General features: G+C 38.9%; 1 long non-coding RNA gene across 1 annotated transcript; it reads right to left on the bottom strand.

Moving 5' to 3' along the window:
• Window positions 1–549: 549 nt before the first annotated feature.
• On the bottom strand, window positions 550–20010 carry LOC103469048 (uncharacterized). The gene is made up of 4 exons (XR_534294.1): window positions 19739–20010; window positions 6185–6302; window positions 1480–1596; window positions 550–809 (listed from the first exon to the last, which is right to left on the bottom strand). It is a non-coding gene; the product is annotated as an uncharacterized LOC103469048 (long non-coding RNA).
• Between the last annotated feature and the right edge of the window lie 1840 nt (window positions 20011–21850).

Below are 21850 nucleotides of genomic sequence, written 5' to 3'. Positions count from 1 at the left end.
ACACCTGAGTCAAATAATAAGGTTGTTAGCAGGATTCTGGAGAACCTGACTGCACAGAGGAGGTGATTCAGCTATTGGATCCAGGTGTGTTCTACCAGGGAGACATCTAAGAGTTGCAGGACACCGGCCCTTGAGGACCAGGATTGCCCACCCCTGTTTTAGGCGTTACCTTGCTTTAGCACAGGTGATTTCAATTGACAAGTGTGTGCTAAACTGCAATCAGCTGAATCAGGCATATTAAAGCAGAGAAATATCTAAAACATGCAGGGCAGCGTGCCTCGATGACCAGGGTTGGGAAACACTGCCCTTTGACAAATATTATGTTTAGCTGCTTTTTGAAACAGGCTTAATTAAGAACAACACAAAATCTCCTAACTAAAAAAAAACATTTGATTCGGAAACTTTCTGTTTCTCAGTTTCTCAAATTTTAATGGACTGTTGAGGTTAAGAGTTTTTTAAAAAGGGTTTTTTTCCTCTGAAGTCGTCCTGATGAAGATCGCGGCTCTCTGGGAAACTCTCACAATAAAAAAAATAGTTTAAGCTCTGATCCATCCAGGTTTATGATTCAGCTTTTGACGCTCTGCTCTTTTGTATTTGATTTTAATGAGCACGTCTACAGCAGGGTTTAAATCATTAAAACATCTTGATGAAACTCAGCAAAGCTGCTCGCTTCAAACGCTAAAAGGTAAATCTCTGCCCCGAGTAACGCTGACTTTATCAGTTCAGAGTCCTGGATCCGTCTCTGAGCGTAAACGGGTCACGCTGCGCTTCTCCAGGTCTCCTCTCTGTCAGCGATCCACAGCCTTGTTCTGCAAGTAAAAGGTCTGCAGAGTTACAAAGTCAGAAGTCAGAGCCGAAGGGATTTGGTCTTTCCCTGCAGAACATTCGGCTCCTGAACTCTCTGAAATGCCTCGTTTGAAGTCCGGGGCTTTTATTTTCCACGTCGCCATGGAAAACCGTCGCATAATGCCTGCCTGCTGGCAACTTTTCCAAAACTCAAAGAGAAGTCCAGCAGCGATTTAAAGCAGCTATAAAACCGCCTGACTCTGCTTCCTCTGGGCTTTTATTACACTCGAATATATGTGAACATAAACAGCAAACTCATTTTCCTAAATATTCCAGGTTTTCTCTCTTGATTGTAATTCGCTTGTGTCAAGCTGAAAGAAACAGCGGAGGAAAATTACATGAAACAATTAAATATAATTAAGTAAAATAACTCGGCACCGTTGCTCTGGTTTGTTTTGTCTGGAAGGACCAACAGCCTATAAATTTTCTAAGGCTATACAGAGAAAGGATTGGTTGTTGTTTGCTGCCGCTGGCAAAATATACGCGTTTAATTATTTGCACTGATTGCTGCAAGACGTTACACAGTAGAGGCTGGTTTCTCCTTCAGCGGCCTCAGCATTCATTTGATTTTCTCTCCAACTGAGGCAGCCTCCTGAAAAAATCACCTGAAGCTCAATATTTGATTGTCCTCACCTCCATTCTGGACGCAACGCAGGAGAAAACACACCAAGATCAACCAAGCTGCTCCAGAGGTTTTCCATCAACATTCCTAATGGACGGAAATGTATTTCAAGAGAGTCAAGAAGTTATCTGCAAAAGAAAGGAAAAAAAAACTCAAGACTTTCTGTGCCCAACAGGATGGAAACATTTAGTGATACTGATTTTATTATCTATTATCTAATCGATTCTCATCAAGTTAGGAAATAAGCCGGGCTGTACTCGGTTCAAACTAAATAAAACTTGGTGAAAAATAACATTTTAATATGAAATGCAACTTTTTGCACAGCAACAATAATTGAAGAATGAAAATAACCTCAGAGATGTTATTTACTGTTATTTCCACCAGATAAACGCGTCAGAGAGCCTCAGTCTGGCAGTTATCCTCAACTACGGTCGATAATTTAGAATATTAATGAAAAGTTTGTGTAATTCAGTAACTCAGCTTCACTAAAACTACAACATGTTTAGATTAATCTAAAAAAACTTCAATTTAAGAACCTTTGTAGACAGAAAAGGTGGAATAAATTCCAACCAAAAAACTCTGAAGTTTTTAGATTAATCTCAGAAATTTTCTAGGAAAACTGGAGACACTGCTGAGTTTCAAACTTGAGAATTTCCTAGAAAAACAAAGACATTTTGAGATTACGCTCAAAATTTTCTAGAAAATGAAAAAAAAATTCTAAGGTACAAAAGATGAAAATCTGAAAAAAATAAATTTTTCTAGAAAAAACAGAAAATTTTCAGAAAATGATCATACAAGTTTGCAGAGCATTCCGACAAGTGGAATCGCTACAAGTAATTAAACTACATAGAACTGGTTCTTCTAGATGAGAAACCAGTTCTGTATTTCCAGCCATCTGTTATCCATGATCTTCCACTTAGTTATGACTTTATGAAGTAAATCTGTCAGTAGTGTCCATAAAATTAAGCTCTTTCTTTAAACCAAATGCCAAAACTTAAGTTCTTTATAAACAAGAATCAATAAAGAAGCAATAAACAAGAATCTAACAGGAGTTTTTTCACAAATCCTCACAGTTTTCCATCAGAATATATCAAACATTTAAAAAGCAGAGCAAAAGGCGGTGAATCGATTCAAACTACATCCAGATGTTTTGACTAAGGACCTAAAATAGTTTGATCAGAAGCAATTGCAACTTCCCTTCCAGTCACACTGACATCATATTAAACTACCTTGACAAGCACAATATGATTAAAGTGCAAATTTACTCACATTTAGCTTAATTTGCCAGATTCACTCATTGTTCAGGAACGTCGCAGGAGCAAACAAACGTCTGGAAAAAGCAACATGGCCGCCTGCGGGCTTTCATTAAAGGTGAGGCTGCCTTTGGCGCCGGCTGCCCTGATTTGATCTCAGGTTCAATTTGATTTCTGTCTCGCTGTCATTGGTTTAACACTGAGCAGTCCGGTGGGGAGAGCAATGAAGTTAGTAATTCATCTCAGAAAAGGGCAAAGTCAGAGCCAGTCACTCGCTAAATATAATGTGCAGCGGCCAATTCATGGCATCTGGGAACCAGGCTGACCTCTGACCTCTGGCCTTTTTAAAACCATCAAGCTTTGCCAGATGACACGTTTGAATCCCCATATCACCAGGAACGTGTCTGCTGCGAATATGTGGGGGGGGAAACACCAACCTGACGTATTTGGGAGGGAGTAGGAGTGGAAAGCATCTTTTCAACGTTTTCTACAAATAAAAATCTTAAAAGTGTGGCGTGCAAATCAATTCAAAACCCCCGGAGTCGGTTCTTTGCATTTATTATTTCAAGCTGCAAGGAGAACTTCCACCAAGTTTCAAATGTTTTGACTGCAGTTGTCAAAATGTTGAAGGGCATCCACAAAAACAGAGACTGTAGAAGAACCATGGAGCTGGTTCTGTTGGACCTCAGGGCAACATTTGACCCTGCTGACCTTTAGATATTATCAAAGCAACTGGAGAGATGGGCAGGACTCTCTGGTCCAGTACTCAATGGATTTTAAACTTGCATAAAGATCAGGAACTTCTTCATGTCAATAGGTAACTCCTCAATGGAGCGGACAGGAATCACATGTGGGGTACCACAAGGTCCAACCCTCGGACCCCTCTTATTCAAGCTCAGATTATCACCAGCAACGGCATCAGTTACCATAGCTACGCAGATGATACACGTCACCAGGTGACTCTGAACCCATCCAGTCACTGAACAGATGCTCAACTTTCTCCAGCTCAACAGAAACAAAACTAAAGTTATTTTCTTCAGACTGAAAGAGGAGATCAGGTGTCAACAAACTGTTTCAGTTATTACAGCTGGACACTAAAGATCAGGCTGAATTTTTAAGATTTAAAAATTCAGAAATCTGACCCGAGCCTTCAGAGCCACATAGAGACGGTTACAAAGTCGGCCTTCTGTCACCTGAAGAACATCTTCAGGACTAGAGGACTAATGTCCCAGACTTTAAAATATTCCTGTTGGTTTATAAATCACTGAACGGATTAAAAACAAAATGCATTAAAGATCTGCTGTTGTTGAATCAACCTTCCAGACCTCTCTGCAGCTGGTTCTGCATCACCAGAACCAGAACCTGGACCAAACATGGAGAATAAAGCTTTCAGAATAAAGCTTCTATGCACCACAGATCTGGAACAAACTTATGAAACTGTTCCTTTGAGTCATGGCTAAAAGCCAGTTTGTTCAGTTGATTAATAATAATTTATCAATACATTCCATCTATATTTGCTTGACGATTTTTATGATGGCATTTGATAACATGTGATGTTTATTGCTCGTTTCATAATTGGTTATGTTTTTATGGCGTAAAGCACTTTGAACCGCCTTCTTACTGAAACGTGCTAAACGAATAAACTTAAGTAATCAGCTTCACCTCCTGTTATGTTCTGGTTTCTTCCCAGTACATAAAGTCTGCAACTTTCCCCCAAACCTGTTGTGTTTGTTGGTTTCATGGTCAGAAACACAACATCTGCTTTTAGACTAAACACAGCTGGATTCTAGTAACTTCTGGAGGGAATCCCTCAAAGCTAAATCTAAAATAACGGTTATATCAGGACAAAATGTGCTGCAGTTTGAGATGACACTGCAAAAAATTGTTCTATAACGATCTGCGATTTCCAGTCCTGGGAATTCTGAACTGATTCAAAATGCTCAAAATCTAAAATGTGCTGTACATTTTTGTGAGTATTACACATCCACTCAGCTTCTGTATGGTTTTTGAATCAATCGAGTTATTTGTGGAGCATATTTCAGCAACAAGGCAGTTCACAGTGTTTTACATCATAAAACAGAAAAATACAAAGTAAAAAACTTAAGAAAACCAGTAAATATTTGACATCAAAATGTTGGTCAATATTTCATTTATTATGTTTAAAAAGCAACTCTAAACAGGTGAGTTTTTAGTCTGGTCTGAATAAGTCTGTCATATATTTTCTTTAAGAAAAACTTAACCCAATACTAGGAATTTAAGTTACAGAATTTTTTAATATAAACTGACTTAAGTAAATGTTCTACTTGTTTACGCTGTCCTTTCCTGTTGTCAGCTGAATAATTTAAAAATAATCTGTAGCCTAAAAATCGTTGAGTCAAATCGTGACCCTAAAAATGATAAAAGATTCGAATCGCCAGACACCAAAAGATTCGAATCTCTACAATAACTCTTCCCGTTTCCTTCTGGTAAAAAATAATTTGAGTTATTTTGCACCAAAGATGTTTTCCAGGAGCCGAAGTGGAGCAGAACCGTCGTCGTGTTTGTTAGGGTCAAATAATTTGTCTCATCTATCAAAACTCCTCTCCTGCTGGGAAGGCGGCGTGCAGCCTGGGGCTCGGCGTGGAGACGGCGATGAGGACCGAGGCGGGGATGGAGGCTTGATTGGAGTGATTGGCACCTGTGAAAGAGGGCTTGGGCAAGTGCAGCGACCATATCAAAGAGGATCAGCTGGGGCACACAGTGACCTGACTGTTATTAGGTGCCAAAATGAAATGGCCGCTCCCCTAGCCCTTCAAGAAATCATTTAACCAGTCACAGCCGGCTGAAATAGCTGCACACACACTGAAAGCCACACGGATACACACTTTTTACAGTAAATGCCAAAAGTTGGTGGTATACATGCTGAGCAACCAGCAGCTGAGTTTCCATTGGCCGTCTGATTGCACATGTTGGCATGTCAAGAATAGATTCCGCCAATTTTGATAAAACGTTTTGCTACGAAGATTTGGCCGCATCAAAAACCCCAATTGACACATGATCAACTGGATGTTGCTACTGGTGGAAACTACGAAGACGGCGATGACAGGAAGTAGATGGAGGATTTACCAATACATGTGATTTTGGTAAATGTCACAAACCAGTAAAGTTTGCTACTGGTTTCTCAAATGTGATGTTTATTTTTGTGTTTTTATAATATAAAGCACTTTGAACTGCTTGTTGCTGAAATCTGAAATACAAATAAGATTGATTGAATACTTGTTCTGTGAACAAACTTATTCATGTGTGATTTTAATTGAGTTTAATTGAGTATTTTAGAAACATCGTAATTGTGAAATTGTGTTTTTTGAGTTTTTTCCGATGGTGCAAATCTGCGTCATTAACGTCGCAGGTTTTGTCCACTGATGTTCGAACTCCCATCTGGATTTCCGTGTTCAGGTGGTCCGAAGCAAACCGAACCTCTCACCTTTGCTGGCCTGGCGACACGGATCAGCCTGTTGTTCCTCGGCGCGTTATCATCAAAGTTTAATGAGCTCTTCGCCTCGTTAGCTGGCGTCCAGCGAGAGCGTGGAGGCTGCGACTGGCTGGAAGGACAGGCACACAAAGCACTAATCAGACTTTAATGCAGTCAGAGCTGAAGCCCTGTCGAGGTTTTAAATTAAACGGATAATAAACAGCGATGTGAAACACGGCAGCCCGCTGACGGGTCGGAGAGAATCCAGGAAACATAACGGCGACCTTCAGGGATGGACTCTAAATTAGATAATAAAAAAAACCAAAATTCTTTCTCAGAAAATGTAAAAATCGCATCAGAGTGATGGAAAAATTATGTTTTTTAATCCAAAAAGAATGCTTCCACGCTCTGTACAGAATCTCCTCTCTATTTAGTCCGGAGTCCTTTGCATGAATTACTGCATTAATGCGGCGTAGCATGGAGGAGGTTCTGCTGAGGATTTCTTTAGGTCATCTCCATTGTTGGTTCTCTCATCTTTCTCTTGACAACAGATCACAGATCTATGGGGTTTGTTTGCTGGTGTTACCATGGCGATAAAAGTAGGTATGAAATCAGCTTCTCCATAAAGTTTGTCAGTATAAATTGAACTGAAATGTCTCAGTACTGTGTTGACTGTGGATCAGAACCAGCGGGTCGAATGGCTCCTGAAACCATACTTAATATAACTATAGTTTACTTAAAACTGGACTCTGTGCTTTTCCACTCTTTCTCCAGACTCGTGATTTCCAGATGAAATGAAAACTATACTTTCGTCTGAAAAGAGAACTTTGGATCACCGAGCAAAAATCTAGTTCTGGTTCTACAAGCAGCATTTTTTTTCTAACTAATCACGTTTCTTTTTATTATAGTAAAGGGAAAAGTATGTCATTAAGTGTGCGTTCACACCAGTTCTGTTTAGTCCGCTTCAATCAAACTCCAGTCCGTTTGTACAGAAAGTCCGGTTCGTTTGGGGAGGTGTGAACATATTCTGATGCGAAACAAAAGAGCAAACTCTGGTCTGCCTAAAAACCCCAGTGTTAATTTGGTTGAAGTGAACTCTATGCGGTTTGAATGCAGATGTGAACACCAAGTGGACCGGAGACCGCGCCCAAAGCAGGAAGTGAACTACAGTACAGGGCATTCTGGGTAAACACAACCAACGTACAACCTTTGTCTTCAGGCCTGTCAACATGGATGTTGAAATTATTATTAAACAGTCATAATCAGTTTATATAAGTGATAAAAGCTCATAAAGTTAGTGTCAGAGTTGGTTTATGGGGGAGGTTGAGACGGACTCAGTTTGTTCCCGATGCGGCTGCATCCTAATCAGACGTCCGTCAGCCTGTCCTTCTGAAGCGGCGATCACATTGTTGTTGATAAAATGAAAAAGGTTTGATCCAGATCTTAATGCAACTGGTGGATATGTACAGTGAAAACTGGTAAATGATACATTTGAGCTTATTTAAAGCTGCTTTATAACAACGCTGTAAATCCATTTTCCTCTCTCAATTCCAAACTTTAGGATATAGCAGCATTTCTTTCAGCCAAATTAACAATAAAACAATTAATTAATTGGATTTCAGGGAATTCATGTTTCACAGAAAGACAGACAAACTACAACTAAGGACTGCCTGGGTATTTTTGGCTCCTGGACTCGTTTTGAAATAGATGATTAGACATTATAATTATGTCAAATGTTGGTGCTTTCACATTAAATGTTAAAAATGATAAACATTTTGGTCCAGACTCGGGGTTTTTATCCGGCAGATGGAACGACTTCATCCTCAGTGAGGCGGGAGCCGAAAATAAGGCAAAACTTTGACATCCAAGACGGATTTTTATGGGCAGAATTATTGACCAAATGGTGCAGAAAGCTGAAAAACTTTCCCAAAACTTCTCCGCTTTGTGCGGCCAGTCAGGAAATCTAAAAATGGAGCGGTTTAATTTGTTCCACCAACAAAAAGTTTCACTGAAGAACTTCCAAAACCATTTCTCCGTAGCAGAAGGAAGACGTGACTTTTAAATTTTAGAGACTGCAATAATGGGAGAAGAAGAAGAAGAATGTGCGGCTGTGCTGTGTGCTCCATCTGCAGCTCATCAGCCGTGTCTCTCTGAGCGTTTCCTCATTTGTTGTGTCACCACGTCGGCCCCCTGGAGGGAACGCTTCACTCATGACTTCCATTGTTGTGTCTCGGCGGTCCTTTGCCCTTTGCACAAACATATCGATCACTCCCACCCCCAACGCCCGTTTCCTCACCTTTTCTGTCCTGGGCTAAAAATACATTTTCACAACCAATTCGTGTCACCGATGACCACCCCCAATCTTCCCTCCTTCATCCTCTGACCCTCCTTCTCCAGCTTTAATCCGTTTGATATTTCTGTCTGAAATGTTTGTTTCTCCAGAAATCCATGTCGCGACCTCGAGGCTCGCGAAGCAGCCCGAAGATATCATTGTTTTTATTTCGAGGTCAGATGAGCTCTTATGCTCAGCGAAAACCCACAAATGTGCCATCTTAAAATAAATGCTGATTGCTGCGTTATTGGTTTCCTTTAGCTCATAAAAACACGACAGCCTCTAGATGTTTACAGAGCCGGCCACTTTACAGGGGTCAATAAAAGGAAATTGCTGCTCAAAGAAGCTCTGGGAATGTGACTTAAAGACATACACCTCAAACAATGAGCTAATCTAAACAGCAAATAAACAGCCTCACAGCAGTCCGCTGCAGAGCAGGGAAACCAAATCAGGCTTGTTCAGCATGCAGAGCCAACGTAAAACCAAAGGAACCAGTCTGACAGGCTCTAAAATGGTTCAAATCTAGAGTTTATAAAAATAATTTTACTGTTCATTAAACCAAAATAAAGAAACAGTAAAAAAATAAATAAATACGCCATGAAATAACAGCTTTTTCTGCCTGATTTGATCAGTTTTTCACATCATTGTGGGGGAATTTTAGCACTGCGTTTTTTCCCCTTTTTCTGACAATTTCTCATTTTCTGCAAAAATACTAAACGTTTGCTTGGGATTTCAGAGACATGTTGTCAGTAGTTCATACAACAAAAGAAAAATGTTCATTTTACTCAAACACGTACCTTTAAAAAGTAAAACCAGAGAAACCAATAATTTTAAGTGTCTCTTGAGCTGTAAGCTTAGGTTCTCATCTATTCATTAAAGTCTAAGTCAAGTTTATTTGTACACCACGTTTCAGTAACAAGGCAGTTCAAAGTGCTTTACACCATAAAAACATAACACCAATTATGAAACAAGCAATAAACATTTACTTTATCAAATGCCATTATCAAGTAAATATAGTGATCAATGTTCCAATTATTATGAATCAAAGGTAACTGCAAACAGGTGGATTTTTAGTCGTGATTTAAAGGAACTCAGTGTTTAAGTAGTTTTTTAAAGTCTATTCTCTGAGCTTTTAGGCAGAACTGTTTCAGTAATCAAATAAAATTCATAGATGAGTTTCTCTAGACCTTCCTCAGACATTAGTCCTTTAATCCTGCAAATGTTCTCCAGGTGATAGAAGGGCGACTTTGTAACTGTCTTTATGTGACTCTGAATGTTCAGGTCAGAGTTCAACTGCTCCCAGATTTCAGCCTGATCTCTAGTTTCCAGCTGTAATAACTGAAGCTGTGTATTGATTCTAGATTGTTCCTCTTTAGGTAGATGATAAAAACTTCAGTTTTGTTTCTGTTCAGCTGGAGGACATTAGAGCAGATCCACACATTTATCTGTTCTAAGCATCTGTTCAGGTTTTGGATGGTGACAAACTAATCCAGAGACATCAACGGAGTTATGGAAACTAATCCTATTACTTGCACTGCAAAAATACCTAATCTGACCAAGTATTTCTGTTTAGTTGTGCAAATATCTTAATACACATGAAATAAGACAAAACAAACTTACAAGTTTTAAGTTTTAAGTAAATAATGCCTTGATTTTGATGAAAAGGTTTTAGTTTCTGTCCAGGGTGAATCCGGCTTCTCGCCTGTTGACAGCTGGAGAGGCAAAAGCACACCTCCAGACCCCGATGGCTGTAAGAAAACGGACGGATGGATGGATGGCAGATAAATTTGCTTATAACAAGACCATTTCCCCATGATAAAAGTGAAATAATTTGCCAATGGAACTAGAACTTTTCTTCAAAATCAAGGAATTATTTACTGAAAACAAGCTTCTGTATCCATCTGAAAAGCTACTTTTATGTTAGTTTTGTCTGAATTTGCTATTTGCACTAGAAACTAGATTAAAAAAATCTTGTGTTTTTCCAGTGTGAGTTATTGGGATAATATAGATGTTAAATAGAAAGGGTCCCAGGACTGAACCTTGTGGTACTCCAAAAGTCTGCTGGGAATGGAGGAAAAAGTGTTTGTTATTTTTCCAGAGCAAATAAAACGCCTTTCATTCAGATGCAGCTTTGACTTAGCCTCTCCAGATTTAGTTTGATCTTTTTCTAACTGTCCTGTCATGAACTTTAACCTTTAATCTGCTAACTGAGACATGTAGAGACTGAGGGCGTCTGGTCGTTTCTCTGAGCTTCACGCTTTGACCTCGGGATAAATCTGCTGGGACGTCCACTCTGGGAAGACTGACAGCTGTCTGGACACGCTTCCCTCTTGGGAATAATCCGTCTGTAGGATATTGGACTTCGGATAAACTTGATCTGTAGAACTCGGCTTGTGTTTTCCATCCTAATGCTGCCTTTTCCTTGTAAGGCAGCATTTTCTTGTTCTGCTTTTTAATCTTGTTACAGATTTTCTACACTTTCGCACATTTAATAACCTGGTGAAGCCCAGATCTTTAGTATTTATCCTGGTATTTAGGGTTTGTGGCCTCAATGTTTGGTCTCAACTCAGGAAAATTAAAACATCCCTTATTTCTCTGCAGTTTATTACATCCATTATATGCATAAAATTAAAGATATAAATAAAATAAACTGCAAAATTAACTTTGACTGGTGTATTCTGCTAACATTGGACATATTGTTGGATACACGTGGAGACGGATACGGCGTCAATCATTCCTGTTGGTGAGAAAAGTAAACCAAACAAATATCCAAAAGACGTTTAGTGGCCCAGAAAAACAGAAGAAAACTGAAGAAGAAGAAAAGTGACCAAAGGTTAAAGGTTACATTTTGGGATGGGTTTTTATTTTATGTTTTTTGTCCTGTTAACTCATTTTGAAATTTGTGTTTCTAAAATCTGTTCATCATAAACTCTGAATGAACAGCCCGTTGCCATGGCAATGAATGACTGAATCCAGATCAGCACTCAAAATCTGTTTTTTTATTTATTTTTAATTAATGTACATGGGACCGCTGTTTTCCTTGATTTACAGTTTTTTTAGATTCTGGGATTTTTAAAGCAGGTGTGTCCAAACTTTTAGTTATTTTTCTACTCAACAAAAAACTAAACAGGCTGTAATAAACAAAGTAGCCAGATATTTTGTTCTTGAAAAGGGATTTTTAAATGATTATAAATCTAAAACTTAAAAAGAGAGTTTTGCAGGTTTGCATTACTAAAAGACGTTTTGCAAATTTTCCAGTTATCAACTGGGAAAAAAATGAGTAATAAAATCAGGACTTCTTTCTTTTGAAACGCTTGCTGCATTTAGCCAAATTTATTTAGCTATGGCAGCAGGAAAATCAACTTTTGAGTAAAAGTCATCAGATGTATTCAGAGAACGTAAAGTATGATTATTTAACAACAAATAATTGATGGTTTTACCAACATTTTTTACTGTAAGATTTTACTTTGCCCTATTTAAAAATAGAAAGTCTCATTTACTTCAAACAGCTGTGCAGCATCATTGTTGAATTAACGTCAAAGGCCACACAGAGTCAGGCCAGGTGCAGCACATGGCCCTCGCGCCACACTTTGGACACCCCCGATCTGAAGGGTTAAGGAATCTCTGGTAACTCTTTATTTAGAAGGGTGTGCAAAAGACTGACATGACACATAACACCTGTCATGAATATGAAGGAGTCTTCAGAAATGTTTATTATAATGACATTTTAATGCAAAGTTGCATTAAAACTTCCAATAAAAGTGTCATTATTTACTAAATGACCTGTTTATAACAGGTTTTATGTCACATCTATGTCATTTTTATGCACTCTTCTTCTTCAAAAAAAGTTAGTTTGATAAACAGCATCTCGCTTGGGGCCCTCAGAAAGCTAGAAACGGCCCTGCTAATATGCATAAGCATGAAAAAAGGCGCTCTTTCTTTTTCCTGTGATCTAAAAAAAAGAAGTGTTTTTTAAGTCTGCTCAGGTTCCCTCTTTGCAACGAAATCATTCCTGTGATCCTCTTATCTCTTTGACAAGACTCACAAAAACAAGTGGGAAGGTCACCCCAAAGACGCCGCTTTACTCCTGATAGAGCAACTTTCATTTGTCTCAAGTGCCACAAATAATGTTTAGATCAGCGGCCGCCGCGTGGCGCCGCCGTGCCAGAGGCGTTTAGAAGGTTACGACGGCAGGGCCGCAGCTGAAGCGCCTCCGTCCGAGGTGAGCGGCGCCTGATGGCCGCCGCCGTCTGTTCCTGCAGGTACTTAAAACTGGATGATGAAGGAAACAGGCGGCCACACAGAACGGAAGCCAATAATATCCAAATAAGATGATCCTGCTGAACGCTGAAGAGTCAGAGGAGGAAAATATGGATTGTCATTGTTTTAGTGTAACTAAAGATGATAACATGTCATTAAATGATGGGCAGACGACCCAAAAGCTGTACTAAAGTAAGAGTAGCACAACTTTAACATGTTTTTACTCAAGTAAAAGTAAAAAGTAGCCAACCTGCCAAGAAATTACTCAAGTAAGAGTAAAAATTTTTTTGGTATTTTATAAAATTACATAATTGGACTGATCAAATATAAAATAAGTGAACATTTTGGTATTTTAAGTACCTACATGACAATTATTTGTACAAGAAAGAAAAAATACATTCAGGCAAATTTTTTTTTTTCCAAATCAGTTTCTTTCAATATAAAACTTATGAAACTTTAACAAAAACTGCGGGTGTGTCATGTTTGTTTTCAGAGAATCCAGAAATTTCACTCAAGTAAAAACAGAAAGTATATCGCAGTAAAAAGTAATTTTTTCAGAAACGTTACTGAAGTAAATGTAAGTAGTTCCTACCCGTCTATGACGATGTGCTGAAGGCCGAGCTCAACAGTGACAGCCGCCAATGTAGAAACGGGGGAAAAACATTCAGTTAAAAAGTCGACAACATATTAAATCTGATCGCGCTGTAACGAAAAGCGAGTCGTGATAATAATAAGCTCTGATGGGGCCACTCTTATGGCCCATCGATTTCCAATAGCTGAGATCATAGAAAGCTGGGGGGGTAATTACACTGTGCAAGCAGAGGTCGTCCTGAGCAAATATCATTATCATCAGATTAGAATGAAAGGCTGGCGCGGGTCGAGCGCACGCGGGTGAAGGAGACCCAGAGGAGACGCTTCTCAGCACACATTTCTGACCCTTCATCTGTCTCAATGTCCCCGGCTCGCTCACAGCTCCCCGGGTCAGCCCTACATCACACTGACATAAACAAGAGGGGGGTGGCAGGTCAGCAAGGCGCGGCCATTAATCAGCCCGAGACAAGGCATATGATGAGAGTGATACCTCAGAGTAGCAAGCAGATAAACAAGGTGACAACGCCGAGAGGAGAGCGGCGGCGGTGGCGGCTCTGAAGCAGAACCCGGCCAGCGCCGGCTCGGGAAAGAAAAAGAAATTATTCAGAAACGCGTATGAAAAAAGTTATCTTATTAAATTCAATTTGACATTTTTCTATGTGTTTGGAAAGCAGCATCAGGTAAATAAAGTTAGATTAGTTTGAACTGGGGTTTGGTTGTTAAATACATGAGAAGCGTTTGATCTGCTACTCTAAACAATAATGTTAATAAATAAAACCAGGATTAGATTCAATCACCAGGAAATGAGGGTTAAGTTGCTTCATTTCCCAACTCTCCTCTGAACAAATCACAAATTTAAAGAGGATTTATTTTTCTTAAAAATCCCAAACAGCCTGTTTTTTTGACAATAATTTAGTTTTTTGGTGACTGGAAAATGAGCCAATTGTTTAGTCACATTCAATTGGCAATGTGCCGTTACCTAGCAACCAAAGCTGAGCTCCAGCATATCTGGTCAGCTGGTTTTACCTCTGTATTCACTGTACAATGGCTGCTGGAAAAGAGAAGTGTTTTGTTGTTGACTTATCATCCAGAAACCACTTCAACCAATCAATCAAGTCCATTTGTACAGCACATTTCAGCAACATGGCAGTTCAAAGTGATTTGGTTGTATTGGCAACCAAAACTGTAACATTTGTTACAATTTTTAACGGTTGTAGGATTTCTCTTTTGTCGTTAGTGAAAGACCATACGTCATTTCTACCGTTAGTGCTAGATTCTCGCGTTGTTTGGTTGTGTCTACCCAGAATGCCTTGTGTTGTAGTCCACTTCCTGTTTTTGGAGCACATCCGTTCAACTTCAAACGAACTTAAGTTTCCAGGTGAACCAGAGTTCGCTTTTCAGGTTTGCATCAGAGTTGGATTACACACTCACATCTCCACAAACCAACCAGAAAAACAAACTAGAGTTGGATTGAAGTGGACTGAACAGCTCTTGTGTGAACGCACCATCAGTCACGGCTTAGAGGGGTCTCTGGGGTTCACCGTAAACTTTCGCTTGGTACTCCCTTCCTCCAGAGCAGAGATCCTAGGCAGCCCGGCAAGAGGTCAGGAGTGCCACAGTGATGAGTCCCTGATGTCTCTATCTGTGCAGCTCAGCGTGGGAGCTGGCCCGAGCCACCTGCATTAACATAAACAAGGCGGACTGCTGGGGTCCGCCTGTCAGGCGCTGTCACTGTGGAGGACAGAGGAGAGACGCCTCTGCATTAACCTCCAGGCTTATCTCACTCTCTGTGCGTTCCACAAAAAAGTGGGGATTAGTGCTCAGTCAGGAATTGCTTTTGGGTCCTTGTCACTCCGGCACGATTACTGAACTCCCTCTTCTATACTCACACTATTATTTTCATCTCCCTCTTCCACTCTTCCCAAACGGAGGGAATCCCTGAGGCTTAAGCATGGCAACCCAGCGGGTCTGAGCTGCTTTGATTTTTGGTGTCACCTTCGGTGAGGAGAAGTTCTCCCTGCTGTGATTTTTTACCTTTCCTTCAGCCATTTTAATACATCTGTGCAGTACGATGACACAAAAGGCTAAATTGATGCTTTTTGGTGGGAGAGCATCAGACTCTTTGGAATAAGGACAAACACACTGAGGACTCTTTGCTTTGAACCACAAAGATTCGTTTTTATGCAATAAGAAAAAGAAATAAATTCATCTTTCAGTCACTGCAAAAACACAAAATGTCACCAAGTATTTGTGTAAATATTTCTAGTGCAAATATCTCAGCACACTTGAAATAAGACAAACTAACTTACAAGAAACTTTTCAGCAGGATACAGGATTTTAAGTCAGTAATTATATAATATTGATGAAAAAGTTCCACTGCCAGACTATGTGACTTATAACGACATTTTTCCTGTGCTGTAAGTTAATTCTGCGAATTGAGCTAGAACCTTTTCATCAATATTAAGAAATTATTGACTTAAAACAAGCTCATATTCATTGCTGAAAAGTTACTTCTAAGTTAGTTTTGTCTTATTTCAAATGAACAAAGTTATTTGCAGTAGAAACTAGACAAAAATACCTGGTAAGATTTTGTGTTTTTGCAGTGCACAGATCATACGTGACGATACGAACGTAGACTTTTAAAATGTTCTTCACCTCCCAGCTCGGTTTTTACACATACAACATGATTTCACTTTATTCCAGCTTCTGTAATATTTCCAAATAACATCACATAATGTGAAAATGGAACAGTTTAGAAACGGTTTACATTTTCTTTCCTTGTTGGTTGGACCGAATAGAAAAGAATAAAAACAGCTTTTATTGTCACAGAGGGGAAATTCATGTGCAGGAACAGCAACAGGTAGATATGTTAACACAAAAAAGTTATTAAAAGTGTTAAAAACAATACATAAAAAGCAAGATTAATAATAACAATAACATTTATAATAATAATGTTAATAATGTGCAGTTATTGCAATAAAAATATCAGACTCGCTATCCAAGTGAAGTACAATGAACATTGAAAAAGACATCTTTTACAATTGTTAAATAAAAAAACTGTTATGAATCTGCTGTGTGTTCTGATGATTTGGGGGCTTTAAAAATTTGTCTTTATTTAATCTTAATTCAAAAAAACCATAGAGTTATAATTGAACCTGAAACACAGCAGACATCAGATCTATGTAACGAGAAAACATTTGAACTTCGAACAAAGAGCTGGACGTAGAAACGCAGCTGCTATAAAGAAACTATAGAAACTGAAAGCTGAGAGGATTCAGGCTGACTTTCAGAAAAACATAAAGAAAAGATTTTTCATTTTATTCCAAGGTTGAAAGCTTGTTATTAAACTTTGCATTTTAGAAGACTTATTGATTCTCAGTTGGTCTAAAATTAAATGGGAACGACGGAACGTGACCTTTCTTTCCTGAACCTTTTCTCCGTCTGCAGCGGCAGAAGGACTTTCTTTCTCCTGCCGTTACTGTATTTGCTGAGCGTATTCTTGACATCTCGGCCTTGGTGATGTCCAACACAAAGGAGGCGCACACTCCGCCGCTCCCAGCAAGGATGGAGCGTGAAAAGGAAAGGCGCTTCGCTTTGTGAGCCGAGGGCTGTCTAGCTAACTGACAAGAAACTTAAGATGGTCGAGTTCTGCTGCTTTCTGGACTCAGTTCGCATCCAGCAGTGATATTTCATCTGCGATTCAACACTGAGTGAATTTAAAGCTGGTATTGATGATAATGATCCAACACTCAAAAACACTTCATGTGTCTGGAAAATCTAAAAACAAATGGGCTTTATTCTAAGTTATGTATTTTAAAGTACAGTGAGATATCATCCTCGTTTACTGTCTGCTATTTTAGACAGAAGACAATCATAGAAACTAATAAAAAAGAAAGAAAATGAATTAAGTAATAACTCTACTGAATTAACCCTACTATAAAATAAAGCTTGCATTCTAATAGTCATTACAAAAATATATTAATTTGAAAATATTGACCATATTTGAAGCTTTCCATCATTTACATGTTTCTGGTCTTTCCTTCTAACTAAAATCAGCCAATCAGAGCCAGGAGGCGGGTCTTAGCGCTGTCAATCACACACTGGTGCGGCACTGCTCATTCCCCGTTCTCTAGAGAGTTAGCAAATGCTACCTAGTGCTCTAGATAGTTAGCATGGGAACCACTGACGGCGGATAAATGTGAGTTCATGAGAGTGATTGACAGCGCTAAGACCCGCCTCCTGGCTCTGATTGGTTGTTTTTGGTGCATTTCTTCAGATAGCAATATGAGCTCAATTAGGACGTGGAGGAGTTGGATCTTTTCACAGATTATCTCTCATAAACTAAACTCACAAAATGCTGACATTTTTGACAAATATGTAAAATATAAACTGCAGCTTTAAGGAACAGTGGCATATTTGCTGTTTTCCCATAAGATACATTATCCAAATGACTGAAGTATATAAAGTATTGCTACTGTAACTTCAGAATCGATTCTAAAGCATAAGGATCTGGTATCAGAGGTTTTGATATTTCAGTATCATTCTGTACATCACCAGCTTCCAGAGCTGCAGACAAAATCCATACGGCAGGACCTGAAGGCCTAATCAAACTCAGAGCAAGAGGGGAGCCAATAACTGCTTAATTACTAATGAGAATAATGACAATAATAATCAGACGGCTCTGCAGCCAGCGTGGCGGAGAGGCAGAGGCACACCGAGGGAGATCTGCCTCCAAGCAAGGCAGCAATTAGAGCAGAAGCTGAGGAGGCAGCTAGTGGCAAAGACTTGAGATGAGCTGCAAAACACCGACTCAGAGTTGTCCAACACCTCTTCCTCCGCAGCATCATCATCATCAGCTGCTGCTGCTGACAGCACCGCCTTTCATTATGGGAGTCCTGCATGTGTGGAGATCTGGGGAAACTCGCATGAAAACCCGTCGACTCGCAGCACGACAAAGCTTCCTGAACTGCTGCCGCCTCGGACTGTTTTCAGCCAACTGATGAAATATTTATTTTACAATTTTATGATTTAGTACAAATCACAACAGTACAAAGTCTATTCTTTCCTAGATGTATACAAATGTGGTTTGAAATTAAAGAAGCAAACTATGAATCAAAAGTTATTTTAGTTAACTAATGAAATAGAAACTTGAAAAATTGAGAAAACATATTGTCAATAACTGAAATAAATAAAAACAGTAATTAATGGAGAAAAACAATAACTAACTGGAACTATATTGCGCTTTTATAAACTAAATGTTTCTTATAAAGCTGTGCTTTTATAAACTAACTAAAACATACTGAAATTATAGATTTGTTTTTGTGTTTATGAATATATTTATTAGCTTTTCAAACTGATGTGAAATTGTTTTTTTTTCTCCCACACAGTTTACATCAGTGGTCAGAAGTTGGGATAAAATGCCAGAATCAGTTGGTTGTTCAACTATAAGTAATTTTTCAATTACTCTGTTGAGTATTAATTACTTAATCAATGCAAACATAATCTCAATAAAATACTTGTCTTTGACCTTTTTCAACTAAACTGCTAGTATAACTAAACAAGATTTAACTACTAATAACTAATTAAAACCACCAAATTCACAATAAAAACTGATTAGAAAAACAAAAAGTCACAACGAAATAAAACTAAGAACTATAATGAAAATTATTTAATTATTTTTCATTATAATCCTGCTATAAATTAAGAGACGTCAGGACAAATATTAAAAACAATTGTACTTCGGTATTTGTGAGGTATTGTGAGGAGTTAAAAGTTTTTAAATTCAAAAACATATATAAAAATCCGTTGAAAAACAAATACAAAAAGGTTTGATAATGATTTATTTCCAGATTTGGCTGGAATTCCTTGAAATTAAAGATATTGACCTTTGCAACTAACTTCACTTAATCATTGGAGGCGCCGTGATGGGCGTCAGAAGTGACGGACGTTATTGAACAGAGCAACAGAAATTACTAATAATTGTTTTTCAAAGTTGTTTTTCCCAGTTTATTCGTGGCTTCTACTTAGTCGAGCTCCTTTGTCTGTGAACGTAACACACCTGATTGGAGCTCATAAACGACCGTATTTATAAAAGTTTAAATAGCTCAGAAACAAACTCATACTTCCTCCCTCCTGAGGTGTTGATCAAATGACCGACGTTGCCTGAATTCACACCATATGATTTATATTTTCCTGACACCGCAGCAGACTTAACGAACAAAAACCGAGATGCTAACCGATTGTTTCCATACATGCTAGGCTACATGACGGTGGTACGGCACCGTCTCCATGGTTACCTGCGTACCTTCTCCATAATACAATTTTTTTTTTATTTCTTTGTAATCATACTTACATATGAAGTATGTGAATGTTAATCTTCTTACCTTGTAAAAAAGTGTTTGCAGCAAATTCACGTTTACGCCGAGGGCTGCCGGTCTTTATGATTGACGGCTGCTATCCATCACCACCGGATCTTTCCTCATTTAAAGTTATAAAATAAAATGATAAGTTTGGTTTTCATTGTTGTCTGTTTATGGAGAAAACCCCGCAGCGTCCTGTGACTATTTTTAAAAGTGAACTCAACTGAACAGAAGCGATATTAGGTTACAGATGTCTGTTTTTACACTTCCTTTAAAAGGAGGCATTGCTTGTTTTAACGTCTGTAATGGCGGAATGGGCGGAGTTCTGGAGAGCGTGACGTCACGCGCAAACGATCAATAAAAAATTATTTATGTGTAAGAAAGTGAAGATATAGTGAACTGTGTGTTTTTGCCATTGACAGGAATTCAAATATTGTTTATCTATTTCTGTAGTAGTTTCAGTGTTGAGTTTGGTTTTATTTTCACTTGTGTATGGAAAGGTTAAATATGACAGAAAAATAAATAAATATTGAAATTCCGGTTTCACGTCACTGGCGGCTGCCATGTTTACTGACCCTCCTCCTCTTCCTCCTCCTGGATCCAGCTCTCAGTCAGCACAGCGTCAAACGTGGGAAACACTCAATTTCTGTAATAGCTTGAAATGGAGTAAATATCACTCACCCCCCTGCATTTGTTACTCATTCAGCCCCGTTATCACTTGCTGCCTAATTTCCTGGTGCTCTGACAAAGGCAGAAGGCGTTTCCATGGAGAGGAAACCCTTGCGGTTTTTCGTGCTCCTCTCAGCTTGGCGCTCTGTTCATTTCACAGCAATTATCCTGAGTCATTCCACACATTCTGCCACAGAAACTCAAGGGAAGGACCTTTCAGCTAATTGCTTTCAAATGGAAATAAAAAAAATAATAATCACCCGGCTACTTTGTCAAAATGACTCTTGGTATGCAGCGTTTGGTTGGGGAAATTGATGTGGGATTCCTTTTAATGTCCCATTTACAACGGATGACTCTCTATTTTCAGATAAAAACATTTTGGGGTGAAGTCCTGACACTGTAAACCCTCATGCTTTAGCTAAGTACTTCCTTTAACCTCCACAGGTCTATTTTTGTTCGAGCAGGAGTGGGGCTGTGCTGTGAAATTATGTTTTGAATGGATATAAATGCTGCTATTCATTACAGAATTAATATTTAATGTGTGTTTCAGTTGGTTCTGTCTTCACACACTCACAACCTCATTTATCATCTGGGTTATGTGACTTTTTACTCCAGTCAGGAAGTAAAAATAGAGCTTACAGTAATTAAAAAGGAGCCGAGTGTAGGAACAAACAATCCGTCATGAATTATCCGACATCTTCAGCTCAAATGTTGGAGAAACACACATTATTGGAAGTGGGAAAAGCTTTAAAAATGTAGAAATATGGCTGCAGGTGGGGAGATTGGGTAATGATGCCCTGGAGCTGCAGAGACAGAAGTTTTACGCAGCAGATAGATGAGCTGCAGACTGCGGAGGTCTCCTTTAAACGCCTTTATAGAGCTGCTGAGAGCTGGGGACAGCTACTGAAGAACTATATGGAAAAACCAGTAACTTCCCACTGGAGCTGGAACCAAGTCATCATTTTACACAGGTGAGTGTAAGTATTTTCATTTCAGTCTTGAGTTAAGATATGAAATTACAAAAAATCCTGAACATGTTTGGAGTAATTTGATCAAACAGAAGAGCAGAAAGTGGAGAAAATCAGGTTTCATCAATAGAAGCTGTTCCGTTTTGAAGTTATAAATGTTGTTTTAGTACGTATACAAGAAAAAAGGGAGAAAGCCTGTCCTTTCATGTTATTTTCAGATACTACAACGTAGTAAGTTTTTTGTTGTTCAAAACAAAACTTTATTAAACGGTAGAAATAGGCACCGTTAGTGTCCGTTAGTGTAAGTTACTGTTGAAATCTTTCATGTATGGTTGCATTGCCGGTATGTATTAAGTTTGTAACTTTGTAACATTGTTTCTGTTTAGCGATGGCGCTCTAATGTRTTGTTTTAAGGTAGAGTATGTTTATGTTAATTAGATGCGAGGTTATCGTGAGGTTATCAGGTGCGCAATTGGTAGCCTAGATGTACGCATATAGA

Source organism: Poecilia reticulata, linkage group LG8 (genome assembly GCF_000633615.1).
Source record: "Poecilia reticulata strain Guanapo linkage group LG8, Guppy_female_1.0+MT, whole genome shotgun sequence".
NCBI lineage: Eukaryota > Metazoa > Chordata > Actinopteri > Cyprinodontiformes > Poeciliidae > Poecilia > Poecilia reticulata.
The sequence above is the reverse complement of the archived record's forward strand: the minus strand, read 5'-3'. Positions and strand labels throughout refer to the sequence as shown.